Source organism: Macaca mulatta, chromosome 1, assembly GCF_049350105.2.
Source record: "Macaca mulatta isolate MMU2019108-1 chromosome 1, T2T-MMU8v2.0, whole genome shotgun sequence".
NCBI classification, from domain to species: domain Eukaryota; kingdom Metazoa; phylum Chordata; class Mammalia; order Primates; family Cercopithecidae; genus Macaca; species Macaca mulatta.
The window spans coordinates 57930340-57952531 of NC_133406.1; the positions used below are offsets into that span (position 1 = coordinate 57930340).

A 22192-nucleotide genomic window follows, 5' to 3' on the forward strand; every position below is an offset into this window, starting at 1 on the left:
TGAAGGAGAGCTGTGGTTCAGACCTGAACCACACCTGCAGCCTGGAGCCCAGCCCAGCCCAGCCCTGCCAAGCCCAGGACCTTGAAAGCAAAACAAAGGCTGTTAATTGCAAACACTAAGGTTTTGGGTTGTTTGTTACAGCAGCAAATGCTGACTCACACAAGGCAGAGAGGAGTAATGTGTCTCAGAAGGGTCCAGGGCCACTGCTTTCTCAGCAGCAGGAGGGAGGAAATAGAGATCTATGAATGGATGAAAATAGATCTGCTTGCAAGAGGAAAGAAGGGAAGTTGAAGAACTCTCCATACCTGGTGTGCTTTCGCTGTCTCAGCGCCACTCCAGGCGAGGTCACCTGCAGAGAGGGTGCAGACAGCACTGTGGGCTTGAGGAGAGGAACAAGTAGAGGAGAGCTACCATGGGGGGTGGGGGCAGAGCCAACCTGGAGGCTTGAAAAAAATACCAATGGTCACCAAGCAGCCACTGAGCCCAGGCTCCCAAGTTACACGCAGGAATGGAGGGGGAAGTGGCTTTAAGAGTAGAGAGACGGCCAGGCACGGTGGCTCATGCCTGTAATCCCAGCACTTTGGGAGGCCAAGGCGGGCAGATCACTTGAGGCCAGGCGTTCGAGACCAGCCTGGCCAACATGACAAAACCCCATCTCTGCTAAAAATACAAAAAATTAGCCAGGCGTCGTGAGGCATGCCTGTAATCTCAGCTATGTGGGAGGTTAAGGCAGAGAATTGCTTGAACCTGGAAGGCGGAGGCTGCAGTGAGCAGAGATCACACCCCTGCACTCCAGCCTGGGCGATAGAGTGAGACTCCATCTCAAGAATAGCAATAATCAATAATGAAATAAAATAAAAGTAGAGAAAAGCAAAATGTGGAAAATTCTAAGCAAAACTTTCAGTCTCCTTATTTGCTGTGTCAGGGACACATCTCTGAGAGTGAGGCCAGTGTCCCAGGCCTCTTGATATTGGGTGCTATTGATGACAACCGAGAGGGGGAACTTGCGATGAATGGCAGCCTACCCTTCCTCCTGGCTTTCTGCAGCCTCTGCTGTGGCTACAAGTCACATTCAGGGAACAGCCAGCTGAAGAGAAGAGAGAGCAGAGCACTGGTTCAGGGCCCCAGGCCTGCAGTTTCTGGGGTTTCTGCAGTTTCTGTGTCCTACAACTTCCCAGCTCTCTCTCCAATTTTTGCTGTCAAATTTCAAGACATAGCAGCATCTTTTAAGCTGATACCACAGTTCCTACACTACCAAAAGTGCCCAGATATTCTAGAAACTTCAAAATGAACTGGGCGTGGTGGCTCACACCTGTAATCCCAGCTACTTGGGAGATGCAGAAAGATCTCTTGAGACCAGGAGTTTAAGATCAGCCTGGGTAACACAGCAACACCCTGTCTCCAAAAAAAAATTTTTTTTTTTTTGAGACTGAGTCTCACTCTGTCACCAGGCTAGAGTGCAGTGGCATGATCTCAGCTCACTGTAACCTCCGCCTCCCAGGTTCAAGCAATTCTCCTGCCTCAGCCTCCCAAGTAGCTGGGACTACAGGCATGAACCACCAAGCCCAGATCATTTTTGTATTTTTAGTAGAGACAAGGTTTCACCATGTTGGCCAGGATGGTCTCGATCTCTTGACCTCGTGATTCACCTGCCTCGGCCTCCCAAGGTGCTGGGATTACAGGTGTGAGCCACTGCGCCTGGCCAAAATGTTTTTTAATAAACCAGGCATGGTGGTGCACACCTGTAGTCCCAGCTACTTCAAAGGCTGAGGCAGGAGGATTGCTTGAGCCCAGGAGCTTGAGGCTACAGTGAATTATGATCATGCTACTGCGTTCCAGCATGGGTGACACAGCAAGACCCCACATTTAAAAAGACAAAAAGAGGCTGGACATGGTGGCTCAGGCCTGTAATCCCAGCACTTTGGGAAGCAGAAGTGTGTGGATCACATGAGGTCAGGAATTCAAGACCAGCCTGGCCAACATGGTGAAACCCCATCTCTAATAAAAATACATAAATTAGCCAAGCATGGTGGTGCACACTTATAATCCTAGCTACTCAGGAGGCTGAGGCAGGAGAATCGCTTGAACCCAGGAAGCTGAGGTTGCAGTGAGCTGAGATGGCACCATTGCTTTCCAGCCTGAATGACAGAGCAAAACTCTGTTTCAAAAAGAGAGAAAGAAGGAAAGAAGGAAGGAAGGAAGGAAGGAAGGAAGGAAGGAAGGAAGGAAGGAAGGAAGGAAGGAAGGAAGGAAGGAAGGAGACTTCAAAATGGCTCAGTGGCAATAATATATGTTTTTTAAAAAGAAAGAAGGCCACGTGCGGTGGCTCACACCTGTGATCCCAGCACTTTGGGAGGCCAAGGCAGATGGATCACCTGAGGCCAGAAGTTCGAAACCAGCCTGCCCGATATAGTGAAACTCTGTCTCTACTAAAAATACAAAAATTAGCCAGGCGCGGTAGCATGTGCCTGTAATCCTAGCTACTCTGGAGGCCGAGGCAGGAGAATCACTTGAACCCGGGAGGTGGAGGTTGCAATAAGCTGAGATTGCGCCATTGCATTCCAGCATGGGTGACAGAGCAAGATTCTATCAAAGGAAGGAAGGAAGGAAGGAAGGAAGGAAGGAAGGAAGGAAGGAAGGAAGGAAGGAAGGAAGGGAGGGAGGGAGGGAGGGAGGGAGGGAGGGAGGGAGGGAGGGAGGGAAAAGGAAGGAAGGAGAGAGAGAGAAGAGAGGAAGGAAGGAAGGAAGGAAAGAAGGAAGGAAGGGAGGAAGGAAGGAAGGAAGGAAGGAAGGAAGGAAGGAAGGAAGGAAGGAAGGAAGGAAAAAGGAAAGAAAGGAAGGAAGGGCAAGCTGGGTGTGGTGGTTCATACCTGTAAGGGAGGTCAGGGTGGGGGTACTGCTTGAGGCCAGAAGTTTGAGACCACGCTGGGCAAGATCCTGTCTCAAGGAAGGGAAGGGGAGGGGAGGGGAGGGGAGGGGGAGAAAGAAGAATGGAAGAAAGAAAGAAAATAAATGGAAGATTTTTAATTTCAATTTTTTTTTTTTTTTTTTTTTGCAGGAGTTAGTGTAGCTTGATGGCAAAAAATCATAAAGTAGAGATGGTCTCTGCTAGAGGCCAGGTAATATGGCAACTGAGAGCACAGACTCTGGGTTTGAATCCAGGATCTACCAAACTGTTTAACTTTGGGCAAATTGCGTGATCACACTGTGCCTCACTTCTTACATTTGTATAATGGAGACAATAACGGTACCTATCTCATAGAGATTGTGAAGGTTAATAGATTAAATCATGTAACAGTTCCTGGAAGTACTCAGCACATAGTAATTCCTCAGCACATTGAGTCTCTGCCTCTTAGCAGCTGTGGCCTTGGGGACTTGTTTACCTTCTCTGTGCCTCGCTTTTCTCACCTGTGTAACGTGGATAACAACAGTGCCCACTTCACAAGGTTGTTATGAGATATAAATGAGGTAAGTTGCCTGGCTCGTAGTAAGCATCTTAAAAGTGATGGCTATTATTTCCCTTCTTTTTCTCCATGCACTTATCAAAAAATATCCATTCACTTTTCCCAGCAATTCTCAGCAATATCAAACCTAACAACTTCTTTAAATAACAAATATTTTTAGTCTTACCATACCATCCTGAGATATAACCTCAGACAAAATAACCTACCTATATATATAATGTCAAAAATATATACAATGCGCTCATCATATCAAAAGGATTTATAATTAAATATATATATCTTTTTATATCTAAATGCTTGAACACAACTAAATTAGAAGACATAATTAAGAAGTCAGATGCTTGCCCCTACTTAAACTAAGTTTGGATTTAACAGAAGATAAGGAGGCAGTCCACACAGGAAGCACAGGATGATGAAACAGCAGAGGTACAGGTGGATGCTAGAATAACATCTAGTGTTTAAAAAATGGTAACAGACAAGGCTTATGTGCATATTCTAAAAGAAAAGAAAGAAATTACCCTAATTAGAGGAGAAAAAGCATGCCAAGGCAAATTACAGGCCCTCAAAGTGGAGAAAATGAGTTAGTACTGACATTCTTGCCAACAAATAGGGCCTAGTCTACAGAGAGGCATCGAATAATTACCCCTGTTATGACTGGAAGCAAGGTGGGGACAAAGTCTCATAGCCAACATGTCTCTTCTCAGGAAATCCCACTGCATGTTAAAACTTACAGTCTGGCCAGGCGCAGTGGCTCACGCCTGTGATCCCAACACTTTGGGAGGCCGAGGCAAGTGAATCACCTGAGACCAGCCTGACCAACATGGAGAAACCCCGTCTCTACTAAAATTACAAAAAACTAGCCAGACATGGTGGCGCATGCCTGTAATCCCAGCTACTTGGGAGGCTGGTGTAGGAGAATCTCTTGAACCTGGGAGGCAGAGGTTGCAGTGAGCCAAGATTGCACCATTGCACTCCAGCCTGGGCAACAAGAGCAAAACTCCGTCTAAAAAAAAGTAATAAACTTACAGTCAGCATCTGGAACTTAAGAATCCTCCAGGGACTAGAGAAGGGAATGAAAAGAGAAAATTAGTAAGAGAGGCTAGAAAAAGGTTATACAGGAGACTTCCAGAAACAGCATCAGGGAAAGACTGAAAAAAAAGGAGAACCAACTCCTATAATTAGAAATAATTTCACTGTGATATTTTCACCATATAGATTTCTTTTTGACATCTGGCAACCAAAAAACACGTTTTAGGCACACACCTGTAGTCCCAGTTACTCAAGAGGCTGAGGTGGGAGGATTGCTCGAGCCCAGGAGATCAAGGCTGCAGTGAGCCATGATTGTGCATGGCAATAAAATGAAATATTCTAAAACCGAGCTATTCTTAAAATTCAACGAAATCCTTGAAATTAATGTGCCCCCAATAGTTAATCATTTGGTTCTGAAAATCTTTTTTTTTTTTTTTTTTTTTTTTTTTTAAGACACAGTCTTGCTCTGTCGCCCAGGCTGGAGTGCAGTGGTGTGATCTTGGCTCACTGCAACCTCTGCCTTCCCTGCTCAAGCGATCCTCCCACCTTAGTCTCCTGAGTAGCCAGGATCACAGGCACATTCCACCACACCCAGCTAATTTTTTAAATTTTTTGTAGAAATGAGGTTTCATCATGTTGCCCAGGCTGGTTTTAAACTCCTGAGCTCAAGCAATCCACACACTTTGCCTCCCAAAGTGCTGGGATCACAGGTGTGAGCCACCGCACCCTGCCTGGTTCTAAGAATCTTTAAAGGAATCTCAGGTACACATTTGCAGTGAGTTTTCCTTGCTTATGATGAAACTATCTTCAACTAAAAATGCAGTTGGACATGTTAGACTACATTGAACAATAATGTTGAGGAAATGTCTTTATTTCATTTCACCTTTCCTCTCCATAACACCATCCTATATTGTTGGGTATTGCTATAATAGTTTTCTATAATTATTCAGTATTATTATGTATTAAATTACTGCTGGCTTATATTTAATGACACATTTAATTCACTGGGATATTCAAAAGTAAAGCAGGATGCTGGACAACGCTACCTTGTATTGATCTGTCCCACAAAGGCCAAGATGTCTAGCTTCCTCTGTCCCTGCCCACTAAATGCCAGCAGCTCCTCATCTCTGTGACAACCAAAAAATGTGCCCACAAATTTCCAAAAAGCCCCTTTTTGGAACCCTCCCTTATGTAATTCATTCAAGCTTCCACAGGAGATAGTGAGCACCTGTGTTGGACCAGGAAAAAACTCTAGTTAGACTCTTACTAGACACGCTGCATGCCAAAATAAAGAGAAATGTTAAATGTAAAAATAAAAGTAAATTAAAAGTGAAACTAAAATTGCATTTTATATAGATATGTTTTTTATTTATTTATTTATTTATTTATTTATTTAAGATCAAGACACTCTGTCGCCCATGTTGGAGTGCAATGGTGTAATCTCGGCTCACTGCAACCTCCGCCTCCTGAGTTCAAGTGATTCTCCTGTCTCAGCCTCCTGAGTAGCTTGGACTACAGGCACCCACCACCACGACTGGCTAATTTTTGTATTTTTAGTATAGACAGGGTCCCACCATGTTGGCCAGGCTGGTCTCGAACTCCTGACCTCACATGATCTGCCTGTCTCAGCCTCCCAAAGTGCTGTGATAACAGACATGAGCTACTGCGCCCAGCCAAAAGTGAAACTAAAATTTTAGAAAAAAAGTGTATGAGAATATTTATCTAATGTCAGGTGGGGAATCCTTTTGAAACCCAAAACTCAGAAATCACGCAGGAAATGAATTAACTACAACACAGGTTTTTAAAATAGAAAGAAAAATCAACAAAAAATATTTGTTATAAATATTCTTAATGTGCCTTATATAGAGAGGAATTTTGCAAATTGATTAAAAGGAAAAGAAGTACAATAATGTGGCTGGGTGTGGTGGCTTATGCCTGTAATCCCAGCACTTAGGGAGGGTGAGGCGGGAGGATCACTTGAGCTCAGGTGTTAGAGACCAGTCTGAGAGTTCAGGAGTTACAGACCAGTCTGGGCAACATAGCAAGACCTAGAGTAAGCCTGGGAGGTTAAGGCTGCAGTGAGCTGTGATTGCGCCACTGCACTTCAGTCTGGGTGACAGAGTGAGACCCTGCCTCAAAAAAAAAAAAAGAAAAACCAGTAAGCACAGCAATGGGAATGTACCTAATGCTGTTAAACTCTATACTTGAAAAACATGGAAAATAAAACTAAGACACTAGCAGAAAAATAGGTCAGGGAGTAACAGCAGAAAACAGAAAATTCACAGGAGACAAATATAGTTCCATGAATACATGTCGCCTCATTAGTAACTTAAAGAATACAAAATTTAAAGTTTCCATTTTAATTGATAAAATTAGCAAAAATAAATAATTTGAAATGATGATGCCCAAGTCATCACTTGGGTCTGAGAAGACAGAAATTCTCAACGTTGGTTTAAGAGAGTAACTTGGTACAATCTTTCCACCACACAATCTGGTAACGCAGTGTATCACGAGCCTTCAGATGCTCTTCGACCCGTTGATCCAGTGATGAGCTCAGTTCTGGGAATCTCTATCAGTCAGACCTGCTTCCATCACAAGGGACAAAACCTCATTTCACACTGGCATTGGCATAAAGGAGAGTTTACCGGCTCGCACGACAGGTCCCGCTAGGTCCAGGGGTGCAAATAGTGTCAGTGGGACTGTACCTCTGTCTCCCTGTTGCTCAGTTCTGCATGCTTCTGCTTGGATTCATTTACATCAGTTCTCTCCACAGGCAGAAAGATGGCACCAACAGCCCCAGGGGATGCCATCCTCACAACTCTCACAGAGAAAAAAGCATAGCTCTTTCACCCCCATAGCAATCCCGTCAAAAGGCCTCTGGGTGGCCCGACTCTGGTCACCTTCTGTGAACAGGAGAATGAAGTCGCTCTGAGTAGCCAGCCTGAGTGGCGTGAAGTCTGGAATATGTGCCATGATTACTAGAATCATGGGGTAGGGAGGAGGGTAGAAGAACAAAGAAAGATGCAGGACAAATACATAAGCAACTCTTGTATAGAATACCTCCAAGGGAAATCATTGGAGTCAGGATGGTAACCTCTAGTTTGTCCTGGTTTCAGAATAAGAGCCAATCAAAAATCACCTTACAGATTTTTACTGAATAGTCATACATAGGTCTCAAAATGTTTCCAAATTTCAAAAAGCCCAAAATGATTATTTCTGAGTGGTGACATTATGGATGGTTTTTATTTTCGCCTTCGTATTTTTCATATTGTCTTCAAAAAGCATTTATCTTTTTAAAAATCAAAGATAATATATCTTCTAAAATGAGAACGGAAAACTATGTCTATGATATGTATAATCCTGAAAGGGAACTATTTTTAATAAAATGCACCTCTTTATTCCTTTTCTGTGTTTCCTACAATGTGCACATAGCATTGAAATAATGTGGGGAAAAATACAGCAAAATAAAATTCTTTTAAAGATCCATTCCTGACTCCAGGGACTTTATTCTGCTCCTGTGGCTTCTGGTTGGAGTCTTATTGTCCAGGATCCAGGGAATCACTTTCACATCTTCTTTTGTAATTGCAACTTTTACCACCAAAACACATTCCTGGACTGTGTTTTACTGGTTCAAATTTGTGAAGTACACAACGAGCGATGAACCAAAAATTATTTATAGAGGCAAACAGCAGATAGTTTCCCTATTTGCTAAGGAAGGGAGAATAATTGAGATTGTTTGTGGATTAAGCAGAAGTGTTACAATTTCCTGATGAAACAGGAGAAAAGGGATGCTTAAACATTTCATTAGGAGCCCAGGAGGTGCAAATGATAGCAGGATGCAGAAAGCCCTCAGCTCAAGAATTGGCACAGGCTTCTCAGTATCTTGAGTCTCCCTCCTGTCCCTTTCAAATCCAAAATAGGTAGGCCACAACTTCAGGTGGCACAGATGCAAATTCTTGAATACTTCTAATTCAGAAGTCACGGAAAAAGCAGGGAATTTTGGAACTGGATTCCGACATTCAGAACTCGATGAGTCCAGAAAATGTTTCCCTCAAGGGGCTCCTCTCTTTGCCTGGAATGCCCCAAGACCCTGGGTTTCTTCTAAGCAGGTAAACTCCTATTTATCTTTCAGTCCTGGTAGTTTTTCAGATAGAAAGCCCACACATCAGACAGTTTTCACTAGGTTATGTTGCAATAACAACAGTAACAAAAAACCCAAATCCAATGACTTACAACCACAAAGGTTCATTTCTTTATCATGTTAGAGTAGTTCTCCCTTATCTGCAGTTTTGCTTTCCACAGTTTCACCTACCTGCAGTCAGTCACCCGCAGTCCAAAAATATTAAAAGAAAAATCCAAAATATAATTTATAAGTTTTTAATTTTGTGCCCTTCTGAGTGGCATGATGAAATCTCTTAGTAGAAATCTGGGTTATCAGATCAACTGTCATGGTATCACAATGCTTGTGTGTATAGCATATATTTTTTAAAATAGAAATAGAAATATCAAAGTAAAGACAAATGTGCATATTTTAATGTAATTAAGGACACTGGAATCATACTATTTTACTAAGAGAAAACCCAATATGTTCCAAATTTAATTCCTACATAAATCAATCATGGAATTCATTTATTCATACAGCATATTCTTACCACTGAATTTAAGCCCTTACAGAAATAAATAACTTTTAAAAAAAACACAGCATACATTGTTCGCCTCCCCTAATTAAGAAACACGGTGCTGTAGAAAACAGAAAGATAAGCCGGGCGCGGTGGCTCAAGCCTGTAATCCCAGCACTTTGGGAGGCTGAGACGGGCGGATCACGAGGTCAGGAGATCGAGACCATCCTGGCTAACACGGTGAAACCCCGTCTCTACTAAAAAAATACAAAAAACTAGCCGGGCGAGGTGGCGGGCGCCTGTAGTCCCAGCTACTCGGGAGGCTGAGGCAGGAGAATGGCAGGAACCCGGGAGGCGGAGCTTGCAGTGAGCTGAGATCCGGCCACTGCACTCCAGCCTGGGCGACAGAGCGAGACTCCGTCTCAAAAAAAAAAAAAAAAAAGAAAACAGAAAGATAAATAAAGAATCATTATTATCCTCAATGAGCATTAAAAAAAGAAATAACATAAGTAACTTTAAGACAGTAAACTAAACACACCATAACAATTAAAACCCTATCCAGATTCAGGAGACAGAAATCACAGTAGGTGAAAAGCATCAGATGCTTTGTAAAGAAAGTAATCAATACCCCAGCTGAGCCATTTAGAATGGAAGAGACTTCAACAGATGGATACGGAGTAGATAGATGCACTTTGTACTATTTGAACACAAAGTTTAGGGTTTAGAGAACCTTGAATGGTGCATTTTGGTGAGACTGTGGCATACATCCTATGATGGAGCAACAGAGAAAAAGTCTAGGAAGGTAAATTGAGACCAAAGCACAAAGGGACTTGAATGTCAGTTTAAGAAATTTGGGTTTAATTCTGATGGCAAAGCACATGCGTTAAACCTTCCTAGATGTTTGCTTTAACAATGTTACATGTCACTACTGTCAAGAATGTGATTGCAAGCATTGAGCAGACATTTAGAAATCATAATCCTGGATTACTACTCAATTGCCTAGAAAAGCATGTCAATTGTTCTGGGCTTTCTCTTCCTCATGTATTAAGTCCTGTTGTAGCAGCCTCAGTAGAGTCCTCATCACGTGTGTGTTCGTCAGGAAAAATGAGAAACTTGCATGCCCGTCTACATTCTCTGTCTAACTCTTACTGTGAACAGTAAGACATAACTGGAAAAAAATTCATCAACTTGAAACTACCTGTAGGTAAAGCCACAAAGTACAGGGGGGGCAGAAGGAAAATGGGGGCTGAAATGCAGCTCAAGTTCTATGCAACCCGTTGTGTGACCTGATGCGAGCTTAGTCAGTGCAAAGTGCTCACATTCCTAATTAGCACAGTATAAGCCTGTCCAAACCCAAGCCTGAAAGGCTATAGGTACCCAGAGGGGGCAGCACCTTTTTCAGCATCACCCAAAGGTACCATATTTGTAGCAGAGGCCCTGTTGCCCCTTTTTAAACAGGGACCATAGTCCTACTTGCATGATTTCCTTATGCCTGCCTTCCTGCACTAGAAAAGGCTTTATTTATCCACCAAAGGGGCTCAGCAACTGTTTTTTGATTGACAGAACTAGAGGCTAGAACAGTGTTAATGAGAGGATCATTTTGAAAAGAGTTACCAAAAAACCTTCAACAGAAATAGAATGGAACTCCTGGCAGCCTAATTTCATTTGTCCTGGGACTATGTTTCCTCAGCAGTATAATACACCAAGCCATAGTTCTTTGCATAGTGAAAATATCAATGTCTTTTATATATTCATTTAAAGTAATTTATTCATTATTATAAAATGCTTTTTTATTGCTTAGTTAATAATAAACATGAATCACCAACAATGAGATAAGTATTCTCAAGAAACAGCCAAGATACAGACTTGGTATTCAAGTATTTACACATTTTTTAATCACCCAATAAAAATGTAAGATGTTCATTATTATTATTAATGTTCACAATCAGAAAGCTTGATAATGTCCTGTAGGCCTATAGCTCTTATTCTTCTAGATCCTAAAAGCAGGTGCCAGAGCAGAACTCACAGGAGGGGCCTTGTTCCCTTGGCATTCTGCATATCTCAGCATAGGAAAATTGCTAGTGCAGTAATATTCTGCTTTAAAGCTATAGATAAAAAGAGTGACATGCAGTGCCGTGCTGTAATCCTCTCCAGGGCATCTAGGAACTGATCGACCTTCATTTTGTTTCATGAGGTCCACATTACTATCTGACTCATAAAAAGACTTCTCACATTCTAAATAAATTAATCTTGCTTGTTCCCCTCAATAACGTACGCTGGTGTGGGTATAAACAGAAACAAGATTTCCTAAATTATTATTAATGCCTGTGGGCAAAAGAGTCATATCAGAAGCAGGCATATCCCAAACTTTTACCACGATCAGGAGCTCATACTGTTTTAGCTGTCAATATATCTGGTTTCTGTACTCTGGTTGGCAGAGAGCTCCAACTGTAGACCTGGATGAGTTGTCAGGCACCACTTTCTGTACTTCCAGCCAAATGAGACAAATGAATCCTCTTCATCCTATGCAGTTGAAGTGCAGGAAGTTGAACCATTTCTTCCAAGCTTAGCTCCCTTTGCTCTATTCTATTCCATGGACTCCTTCACCTCCAGAACAAGACAAGACCAGGAAATGTGCAACAGCAATTCCAAAGTTCCAATTCCCAAAAGTAAGTGGCTGTGTAAGGGCATCCTCTAATGATGCCCCAAAATAAAAGTCACAGATCTTAAGACTCTGCTTTCAAGGATGCCTGCAGTAGTTATCAGTTTACACCCCGGCTGTGCCGTAAGACCAATTCCACAGCAAAGGAAAACACTTAGAAACTGTTTAAAATGCTTAGTTCAGCCATTCTGCAGTTTGGAGATTTCTCGAAGAACTTAAAATACCGCTACCATTAAACCCAGCAATCGCATTTCTGGGTATATACCCAAAGGAAAATAAATCATTCTCCCAAAAAGACACATGTACTTGCATGCTCATCACAGCAGTATCCACAACAGCAAAGACCTAGATGTCCATCCATGGTGAATTGGATAAAGAAAACGTACATATACACCTTGAAATACTATGCAGCCATGAAAAAACCAAAATCATGTGCTTTGCAGCAACATGGATGCAGCTGGAGGCCATTATCCTAAGGGAATTGATGTGGGAACAAAAAATCAAATACCATGTGTTCTCACTTCTAAGTGGGAGCTGAACATTGAGTACACATGGACATAAAGATGGGAACAATAGACACTGCAGACTACTAGAGGTGGGAGGGGTGGAAGGGTATTGGTTGAAAAGCCACCTATGGGGCCCTATGCTCACTACTTGGGTGAGAGGATCCATACTTCAAACCTCAGCATCACACAATATACCCACGGAACAAGCCTGCACGTGTACCCCCTGAATCTAATATAAAAGTTGAAATTATATAAATAAGTAAATAAAATCATCTTAAAAATAACAATATTAGAAATGTAATAATTTGACCACTAAATTAAAATTATTTGGTCGGAGGTACAGTATAAGGCATCTAAAACACTGACTGTTTCTTGAGAATACTTATCCCATAGCTGGTGATTCATATTTATTATTAACTAATCAATAAAAAAATTACAAGCTTTTTTTTTTTTTTTCTTGGGACGGAGTTTCTCTCTGTCGCCCAGGCTGGAGTGCAGTGGCCCAATCTCGGCTCACTGCAACCTCCGCCTCCCAGATTCAAGCAATTCTCCTGCCTCAGCCTCCAAAGTACCTGGGATTACAGGGGCATGCCACCATGCCCAGCTAATTTTTGTATTTTTAGCAGAGACCAGGTTTCACCATGTTGGCCAGGCTGGCCTTGAACTTCTCACCTCAGGTGATCCCCCCGCCTCGGCCTCCCAAAGTCCTGGAATTGCAGGCGTGAGCCACCGTGCCCAGCCTAAAAGCATTTTATTATAATCTTTGTATTTGCAAGCTGAAGAGAATACGCTAGATGGTGTCTTTAGTTTGGGCTGTGATAACAAATACCACAGACTGAGTGGTTTAAACAAAAATGTATTTATCCTAGTTCTGGAGGCTGGAATTTTAAGATCAGAATGCCAGCATGGTTGAGTTCTTGATGAAAACCCTCTTCCTGGTTTATAGACGGCTTCTTCCTGCATCCTCACATGGAGGAAAGAGAAATCATCTCTCTCTGTCTCTTCTCATATGAACACTAATCCCATCCATGAGGCTTCCTTCCCTTATGACCTAATTATCTCCCAAAGGCCTGACCTCAAATACTACCACACGGGGAATGAAGGCTTCCACCTATGCATTTTGAGAGGACACAAACATTCAGTCCATAGCAGACAGTAATGCTTTAAATTTTGCCATAAGCAAGTTCGGGACAGAACCTTTGGAATTTCTAACCTCCTTACTCCGGTTACTAATAACCATTCCCTACAGGCCTTGAGCTAAAAATATCCTCCACATTGGGTAAGCTGGAAGAAAAATAAATATTTGCCCACCACAAATGACTCCTTTTGCCTTATAAATACTGTGTGGAACTTGGTTGCTTTGTCAAGAGGCAGTAAAAAATAGGACGCCAGGTGAGGCGGCTCATACCTGTAAACTCAGCTATTCAAGAGGCTGAGGCAGGAGGATGCTTTGAACCCAGAAGTTCAGAGACCAGCTGGACAACATAGTGAGACCCAGTATCTTTAAAAAAAGAAAAGAAAAAAAAAGAACATTCCAGAACATTTGAGCCAGGAAGACACCAGCATAACAAATATTTAGTATCATCATGAGGTCAGTCATTTACAAAGTAAAGCTATTGTGTCCTCAAGAGACAGGAAAACTGAAGCTAAAGGGATGCTAAAAGATGGCAGGGAATGTAAATATGCCACCTTAAAAGGGTGAGCTCTGTCGACCAAGGACCAAGAGATCAAACTGGGAGGTGGTACATCTGTCCCTAAAGCCAGTTTAATTTCAGCAATTAACAAAACAGTATTTCATAAAACGAACACAACAGTTTAGTATCAACAATTAATATCAACAATTAAAACCCAGATATCCTATTTCACAACCTTTAAAATTGGCAACTCAAGCTGAGAGCAGGTGCATGAGCCTGTAGCCCCAGCTGAGGTGAGAGCGTTGCTTGAGCCCAGGAGTTCGAGACCAGCCTGGGGAGCATCGTGAGACCCCATCTCTTAAAAAAAAAATGGTAACTCAACTTCTGGCACGTATTAACTAATAACTTTTCTAGTTTGAACTTTGCCGTGGTTTTTTGCTTTGTTTTTGTTTTTTGAGACAGAGTCTCGCTCTGTCGCCTAGGCTGGAGTGCAGTGGTGCGATCTCAGTTCACTGCAACCTCCACCTCCTGGGTTCAAACAATTCTCCTGCCTCAGCCTCCCCAGTAGCTGGGACTACAGATGCGTGCCACCACACCTGGCTAATTTTTTGTATTTTTAGTAGAGACGGGGTTTCACCGTGTTAGCCAGGATGGTCTCAATCTCCAGACCTTGTGATCCGCCTGCCTTGGCCTCTCGAGTGTTGGGACTATAGGCGTGAGCCACTGAGCCCGGCCTGCCATGTTTTTTTTTAAAGCTAAAGACTATAAGTGTTCCATAATGTCTTTTCTCTGTCCGAACCTGCAGTTCTACCATTCAGTCAGTTGCTCAAGCCCCCTACCCACTGAGCTCCATGACAACGGCAAGTCCTGCAGCTTTTCTCTCCCAAACACCAAATTTCATCTAACAACAGGCCATGGATTGTTAGATGCACCATTGTCACTCGTATCTCTAAGAAAGAATCAGTATCACCAAATCTAAGCCTTATCCCAATTTTAGAGACAAAAACATGAAACATACTTACATTTCAGGATCAAGGTAATATGGTATATCTTGACTCTTAAGTCTTTCTCATCCAATGTCACCACCCTGGTCCAGACCCCCTTCATATCTCACCTGGACCTCAGTAACCACGGACTGCTAACTAGTCTCCTTTACTCATGACCCCTCCAACCCATTCTCCCTTCCACTGCCAAAATCACAATTTTTATAACACAAATCTTATCATACAATATGAATCTGGTCATTGTTGGCTTCAAAGTCTTCAGTGGCTTCCAATTGCTCTTGGCAGGAAGATCTAACTCCTCAAGAGAGCCTGTAAGACCATGAATGATCTGACTTCTGTCATCTCATCTTTCAGCAGCTTCTCAGTCAACATCTCACCTCCAACCATGTCTGACCCCCTCCTGAGTTCTTCATACATCTCAACGGCCATACACTCGACTTCCTCTGCTAACCCATCCTCTCTCTTCACCTGGCTAACTCCTACCTGTCCACCTTGTCCATCTTGCCTGTCAAAGCTGGCCCTGGCCACTGTCTCCTAAGAACAGGTGTGGTCCCTACTACTTGCTCCCATCGCACTCTGTACTTTGCCTGCACAGCGCTTGGCACACCTGGAATGATTTGCTTAATTATTTACTTAATTGTGTGTCTTTCCAACTTGAAGTTCTATGTCATTGGGGTTGATTTTAATCAGAACAGATTCACTTGTGTCTAGCACAGTATCTGGAACATATACATGTAGGGTGCTCCATAGTGGGTGAGTGTGTGTGTGTGTGTGTGTGTGTGTGTGTGTGTGTGTTTTGTTTTTGGGTTTTGTGGGGTTTGGGTTTTATTTATTTATTTATTTATTTATTTTGAAATGAGGCCTTGCTGTGTCGCCTAGGCTGCAGTGCAATAACATGATCAGGGCTCACTGCAGTCTCAAACTCCTGGGCTCATACAATCCTCCCACTTCAGCCTCCAGGGTAGCTAGGACTACAGGTTCATGCCATCATGCCCAGCTAATTATTCTGATACCAGTTTTAACAGGTATTAGAATAATTTCTCCTTTAACAGGATTAACTTTTAAATATACCCCACAATTGAGCTCTGTATAGTTTTTATCCACACAAGTGTCTAAGAGTGATCTCTCATAATCATACTAACCATTAGGATTCTAAAATCCCAGGACAGGAAAACAGTACTACAGTCAGTTTAAAAGGCTGATGATCAAGAATTGACAATGAGGGGGCTGGGCATGGAAGCTCACACCTATAATCCTACACTTTGGGAGGTTGAGGCAGGTGGATCACCAGAGGTCAGGAGTTCAAGACCAGCCTGGGCAACATGGCAAAACCCCATCTCTTCTAAAAATACAAAAAATTAGCCGGGCGTGGTGGCACGCACCTGTAATTCCAACTACTGAGGAGGCTGAGGCAGAAGAATCACTTAAACCTGGGAGGCGGAGGTTGCAGTGAGCCAAGATGGCACCACTGCACTCCAGCCTGGGTGACAGAGTGAGACTCTGTCTCCAGAAAAAAAAAAAAAAATTGACAATGACAACAAATGCTATTGACTAAGTATGTTTTCTCCTTAAGTATAGGATAAAAATGTATTACCTGAAAATGCAATAGAAGAACCATATTTGATGTGTCTTTTAAAATCTAAACCATAAAAAATACACAAACTAGCCACAAGAAGTGGTGCGCATCTGTAGTCCCAGCTACTCGGGAGCCTGAGGTAACACGATCACTTCAGCCCAGGATTTCGAGGCTAGCCTGGTCAACATATTGAGACCCCATCTCTAAAAAAGTTACCAGTTCAAATTTTATCGGGCCATTCATGATACAACAGATGCTCTCTAGGCCAGGTATATAGTGGAACCATTTCATGTAAAAGAATCCCAGCTGACCATCATGTTCCTAGCTGATTACATATTTGGAATTTGCAGTGAATTACCCACAGACATCCTATCCCACGACATAGTCTTAGGAGTTCATACCAATTGTACTGTGGTATGCTATATTATGCGGTATGCTGTGAATTAATGGGCTTTCTGAGTTCACTTTAGAACCTGGGGCCATTTTCCAACATGGTTTTTGTGAGAAAATCAGTGCCAGGGCACAGGAAGCCCTGAAGCAATGAAAACCCAAGTCTCCACCCACCATCTCCCCTTCTCCACCCCTTCACCTTCAGCCAAGCCTGCCCCAGCGGCAGCCCAGCATGAGAAATGAAGCCCAAGGCACTGTGGAGATACTTCATTCCCTGTCTCCCCATCCCCCTCAGTGCCATTTGCAACTGTGTCCCCCATCACAGAGCCCAGGCAGCTAGAATCTCCTTTCACCTTTCACCCTTTACCAAAAACACACATGATACTGCTCCTCGCCCTCCTCAGACCCTGGAAAACCTCACCTCTCCTTGGTCTCCCATCCTCAGGCTCCCGCCGCATCCTTCACTGCTCCCCTTCCTTATGCTTTATTTCACACATTTCCACAAGACATGCATTCCCATGCCCTTCTTTCATGTCCATCTCCACAGTTTTGCTCAGGTTCTTGTTCCCTCTCCCAGGCCTCTCTCCACTCTATACTTTCAGGAATTCTACCCATGCAAAGCCCATCTCAGCTTCCACCTCGCTCCTGACCTGACACCTCCTCGTGCAGCCTGCCTGCCTGGTGCCTTGTCTAGATGCTCTCGCCTCGCTCTGCCTTGGATTACTAAAACTTACTTCCTGTCTTGCTTTCTTTCCTTCTGGAGTTCTTGAGGGAGAGTGCAGCTCCTTTACAATGTCTAGATCACTGTCCCATCCATGCACACACACACAGACACACTACAGAGAGCCCAGCTCACAGCAGCCACTAAATGGTGAGAGAATGCAAGAGGGTCCTGTGTCTCCTTAAGTCCAAAAGGAGACATAAGAATATTACAGGACAATATTTGTAACCCATTAAGAAAAAAGGTGGCTGGCCGCGGTGGCTCACACCTGTAATCCCAACACTTTGGGAGGCCAAGGTAGGCGCATCACGAGGTCAGGAGATCAAGACCATCCTTGCTAACATGGTTAAACCCCATCTCTACTAAAAATACAAAAAATTAGCTGGGTGTGGTGGCGAGCGCCTGTAGTCTCAGCTACTCAGGAGGCTGAGGCAGGAGAATGGCATGAACCCAGGAGGCGGAGCTTGCAGTGAGCCAAGATAGCGCCACTGCACTCCAGCCTGGGTGACAGAGCAAGACACCATCTCAAAAAAAAAAAAAAAAAAAGAAAGAAAGAAAAAAGGTGAAATAGTGTCAATACCTAAGCAAAATACCATGAGAATATAAATAAAAGTGTGAACAGGAGAATATTAAGACGGGAAGATAATGGTTCTCTTCTGGAACCATTAGCATTTAAATACAGAAAAGAAAATGCACCATTTTACACCTGCAGAAGATAATAACAGACACAATTATTTTTCCCTAACTAGGTTCCATGCCCCATGTACAGTACTTCCTAATCATCCCCTCATCCTAGTCTCATAACAACCCTATTATTGTCTCTATGTTACACAGGAGGAAACTGAGGTACTGAGCCGTTAATTAACCTGCTCCATCGTGCAACCAGCAGGGCAGAGCTAGGATTTGTATCCCAGAGCACCTTTTTCAGATTCAAGCTCAACTCCTAAATTCTCCTGCCTCTTCATTGTATTGATTTTACAACATATTTGCAGGTTGTGGGCATAAGTCACCAGCTACTTAGAGATAAAGAAGTAATACTCCTACGAATTGTACATTTCTGACTGGGCACCACGGCTCACACCTGTAATCACAGCACTTTAGGAAGCTGAGGCAGGAAAATGTGTGAGCCCAGATGTTTGAGAACAGCCTAGGCAATATAGGCAGACCCCATCTCAAAAAAAATTGTGCATTTCTAATACTCACTGAGCCTCTACTATCACCTGGCTCTGTGTACATTGCTCTATATCTCCTAGCAAACCCAGGAGCTATGTATGAACTGAAACCCTGGTTAAATAGCTTGGTCAAAGTCACACAGCTCAGGTGTGGGGGGTGCTGGTTTTAAAGGCAGGCTGCTGATGTGATGATCCATACTTCAGGCTACTGCTGGCCACAGGCTCCATCTGAGGCCCTGTAGCGGGTGAGAGGAGGAGTCCGGCCACAGAGACAGGGTCTGAATCCTCTGCTGCCAGCAAGTGAGTAAACAGTCCCTCACCTACAACGTGGGGGTAACACCACCTGTCACACCAGGTAGTGGAAAGAATTAATTTAAATAAAGAAGACAGTGCAGAGTACCTGACAGACAGTAAGCACTCAGTGAGAGCTATTATTAGAGGTAACTCTCCCGCTTTCAGTCTAATGCCATGTTTCTGATCACTTATGGTGATCACCTTGTTCTTCTTTAAAATATTATATATGGTTTTCTCCAAGATACATGTAAGTGTACAATGCAGAAGAAAAGCATGCGGGAGCAGGGGGAGGTGGGGCAGAAATTCTCTTTTCTTTATTGATCAGCCTTTCCCCCAAAACTCTTTCTCAAGGAATTATTAAATACTCAACATGGCGCTGCACTACGTTATTTTAATTTAAAAAAAAAAAACCAGTACCAAACAACGAAGTTCCTGCCCTTGGGAGTTTATACCCAGGCTATGTTAATATTTGCAAAGGGCCCTGACTGTCTAAGCGGCTAATGAACGTCTTGGGTCGGTTTCCTCAAAATCCATCCCATTGTTTCCCCCGTGAGCACGATCCGAAGCCTTATCCCACAACGCGCTCTAGCCCGAATCTTTCTGCCAACAACCGCTGAAACCACCAGAGGTTAAAGCAATTAACAGGGGGTGCAACCTCACCGCAGCGCAGCTCCGCGCGCCCCCGGCTGCCGCGACCCGGGAGTAGGGAGCCCCGGAGCGGCTGCGCCCGGCCCCGCACCCCCGGCAGAGCGGGTTAGCTCCCCATGCGGGGAAAGCCTTTGCAAAAGAAAACCGAAAATGAGCATTCGCTCTCCTGACAGTCTTACCTAAAGAACCTCGTCCATACTGCAAAATCGCATTAGGTACACACTCCGGTCGGCATTGTTACTTTTAGTACTACTTCAGTTTACACATTCAAAGAACACCTGTCCCGAGCATGGGACCTGGTAGAAAGGTTACACTCTCTCCGAAGGAAGTTCAACTCAGGATCTCCCTCCCCCGGTGCTGCACACACCATCAACGGCAAATCTTCCCCTCCCAGTTTCAGGTCTAGGCTTGCTGAGAAAGGTGCTGGAGATGTTTCCGAGGTCATCCCCAGCACTGCCAGTCCAGCCTTCTGCACCACGCAGATTTTTAACAGGAGATGCCCATCGCCCGTGGGGAGTCAAAATTAGAACCTCAGTTTCCTTTGTGCTGTCACCCCTACTGGTAAGAATTCTTACACTGTAGATGCACTGGGTGCTAGAATTTTATCGATGATCTTATTATGGAGGTCTATTAATAAGCTCCAAATCAGAGACCTGCTCTGGAACCACGGAGCAGGGAGCAAGGGAGAAATTGCTATCTTTTCTTCAAACGCTCGGACCTAGCACAAGTACAGAACGTAGTGGCTGCAGGCTCTGCCTTGCTCCTAACGGCGCTGACAGCTGGATCGGCGGACGCACTCCAGCATCACTGTCAGGAATTAACACGTTCCCAATTTTCACTGTACCCTTCCACTCTTGTGTGAAATGGAGGGGAATGTTCTTTTCAGCATTCTTCTCTAAAGGGAGAAGAACTATTTCTCACTATGTGAATATCTCACGGGGGATTCCCATTAAATAAAACGACTTGATGATGACCTAATTTGTTCATTCAAGAGAATAAACTCTTCCTACCATACATTATTGTCGTTATGGTTTCCGTTGTTAAATTATACATAAAAGGCCTAAGCTGTACCAAGCCTATTTTTTAGAAACAAAAATGTTCTTGGGACATGAATCTTAATGAGATCATTATTTTAAATTGTGCCTGAAAATATGCATTGTTTTCAATGCTTCCTTATATTTTCACCAATTTGTTGTCCTAAATGCATTTTTTTTTAAAAGTCGTAAAGTGCATTTTCTTATAATGTGTTCTAGGTCTGTCTGTTGCCTTTTTGGTCTTAGGTTACTTTTTGGTGACCAGAAAATAAAATATGTAATTAAAAGAGGTTTTCCAGGCTGGGTGCAGTGATTCATGCCAGTAATCCCAGCACTTTGAAAGGCCAAGGAGGGCAGATTGCCTGAGCCCAAGAGTTCTTTACAATGTCTAGATCCCTGTCCCATCCATGCACACATGCACAGACACACTACAGATTGCCTAGCTCACAGCAGACACTAAATAGTGAGAGAATGCAAGAGGGGGTCAGTGGTCCTGTGTCTCCCTAAGTCCTGGGCAACATGGAGAACCCCTTTGTCTCTACAAAAAATTCAAAAAACAATTAGCCAGGCATGGTGGTGTGCATGTCTGTAGTCCCAGGTACTGGGGTGGGGGGAAGGGAGTTGGGAGTGCTGAGGAGGTTGGCAGGTTGAGATGGGAGGATGGCTTGAGCCTAGGAGGTTGAGGCTGCAATGAGCCACTGCACTCCAGCCTGGGCAACAGATTGAGATCCTGTCTCAAAAAAAAAAAAAAAGAAAGGTTTTTCAAATGATATGCCAATTCATGCCATTCGCCCTTCAAAATAAACCCCTTTACAGTCTTTTGCCTCTTTTGACTCTGTTCACTTTTCTTCTGTACTAAATCTTTTCAGACATAAATGAATCTATAATCAAGTGTTTTCCCAAGATGTGGTTCTTAGAACACCAGTTCTGCAAGTTCCTCCCTGGGAAAGAAGCTGGCCAGTGTATTTGGGAAACCCTGCCCATTCTCTCTCTAAGGGTTACATCTCGCATTAAGGCTCTCAGTCAAGAAACTTGCTGAACTTGGCTCAGCCCAGCATTTTCCAAATTTATTTGGATGTGGAACCCTTTTCCAAGCAAGATTTATTAATACACTGTGGAATTCGTATTTCCAGGATTACACTTTAGGAATTGGTGATTTAAACTATCTAATATACGGAATAACTTTACGTCAAATAAAACTGAGATGTCAAGATTCAGCATAAGAATTTTTTTAAGAGAATTAAGAAGAAGTTGGCTCTAACTGCTATTTGTGAATTTTATAAAGCCATTGTGCTAAAATAAAAATAAAAATGCTTTAAATAACTGGAAGAGTAGACATCGTGTCAGAATTCTGAAACTATACTGAATAAGAAGGTTCCAGAAATATCCCTTTTTCCCCCATGGGAGCTATAACCCAAAGTGTGGTACAGTTTATCTTG

At 43.3% G+C, this 22192-nt stretch overlaps 1 long non-coding RNA gene across 1 annotated transcript in view; it reads right to left on the reverse strand.

The window, feature by feature from the left end:
- LOC106994169 (uncharacterized) overlaps positions 1-22192 on the reverse strand; it is a 102037-nt gene that overhangs the window by 39847 nt on the left and 39998 nt on the right. The window contains exons 2-3 of the long non-coding RNA XR_013417382.1: positions 2871-2937; positions 306-349 (exon numbers count right to left, since the gene is read on the reverse strand). This is a non-coding gene — a long non-coding RNA (uncharacterized LOC106994169). The remainder of the gene's footprint in view (positions 1-305; positions 350-2870; positions 2938-22192) is intronic.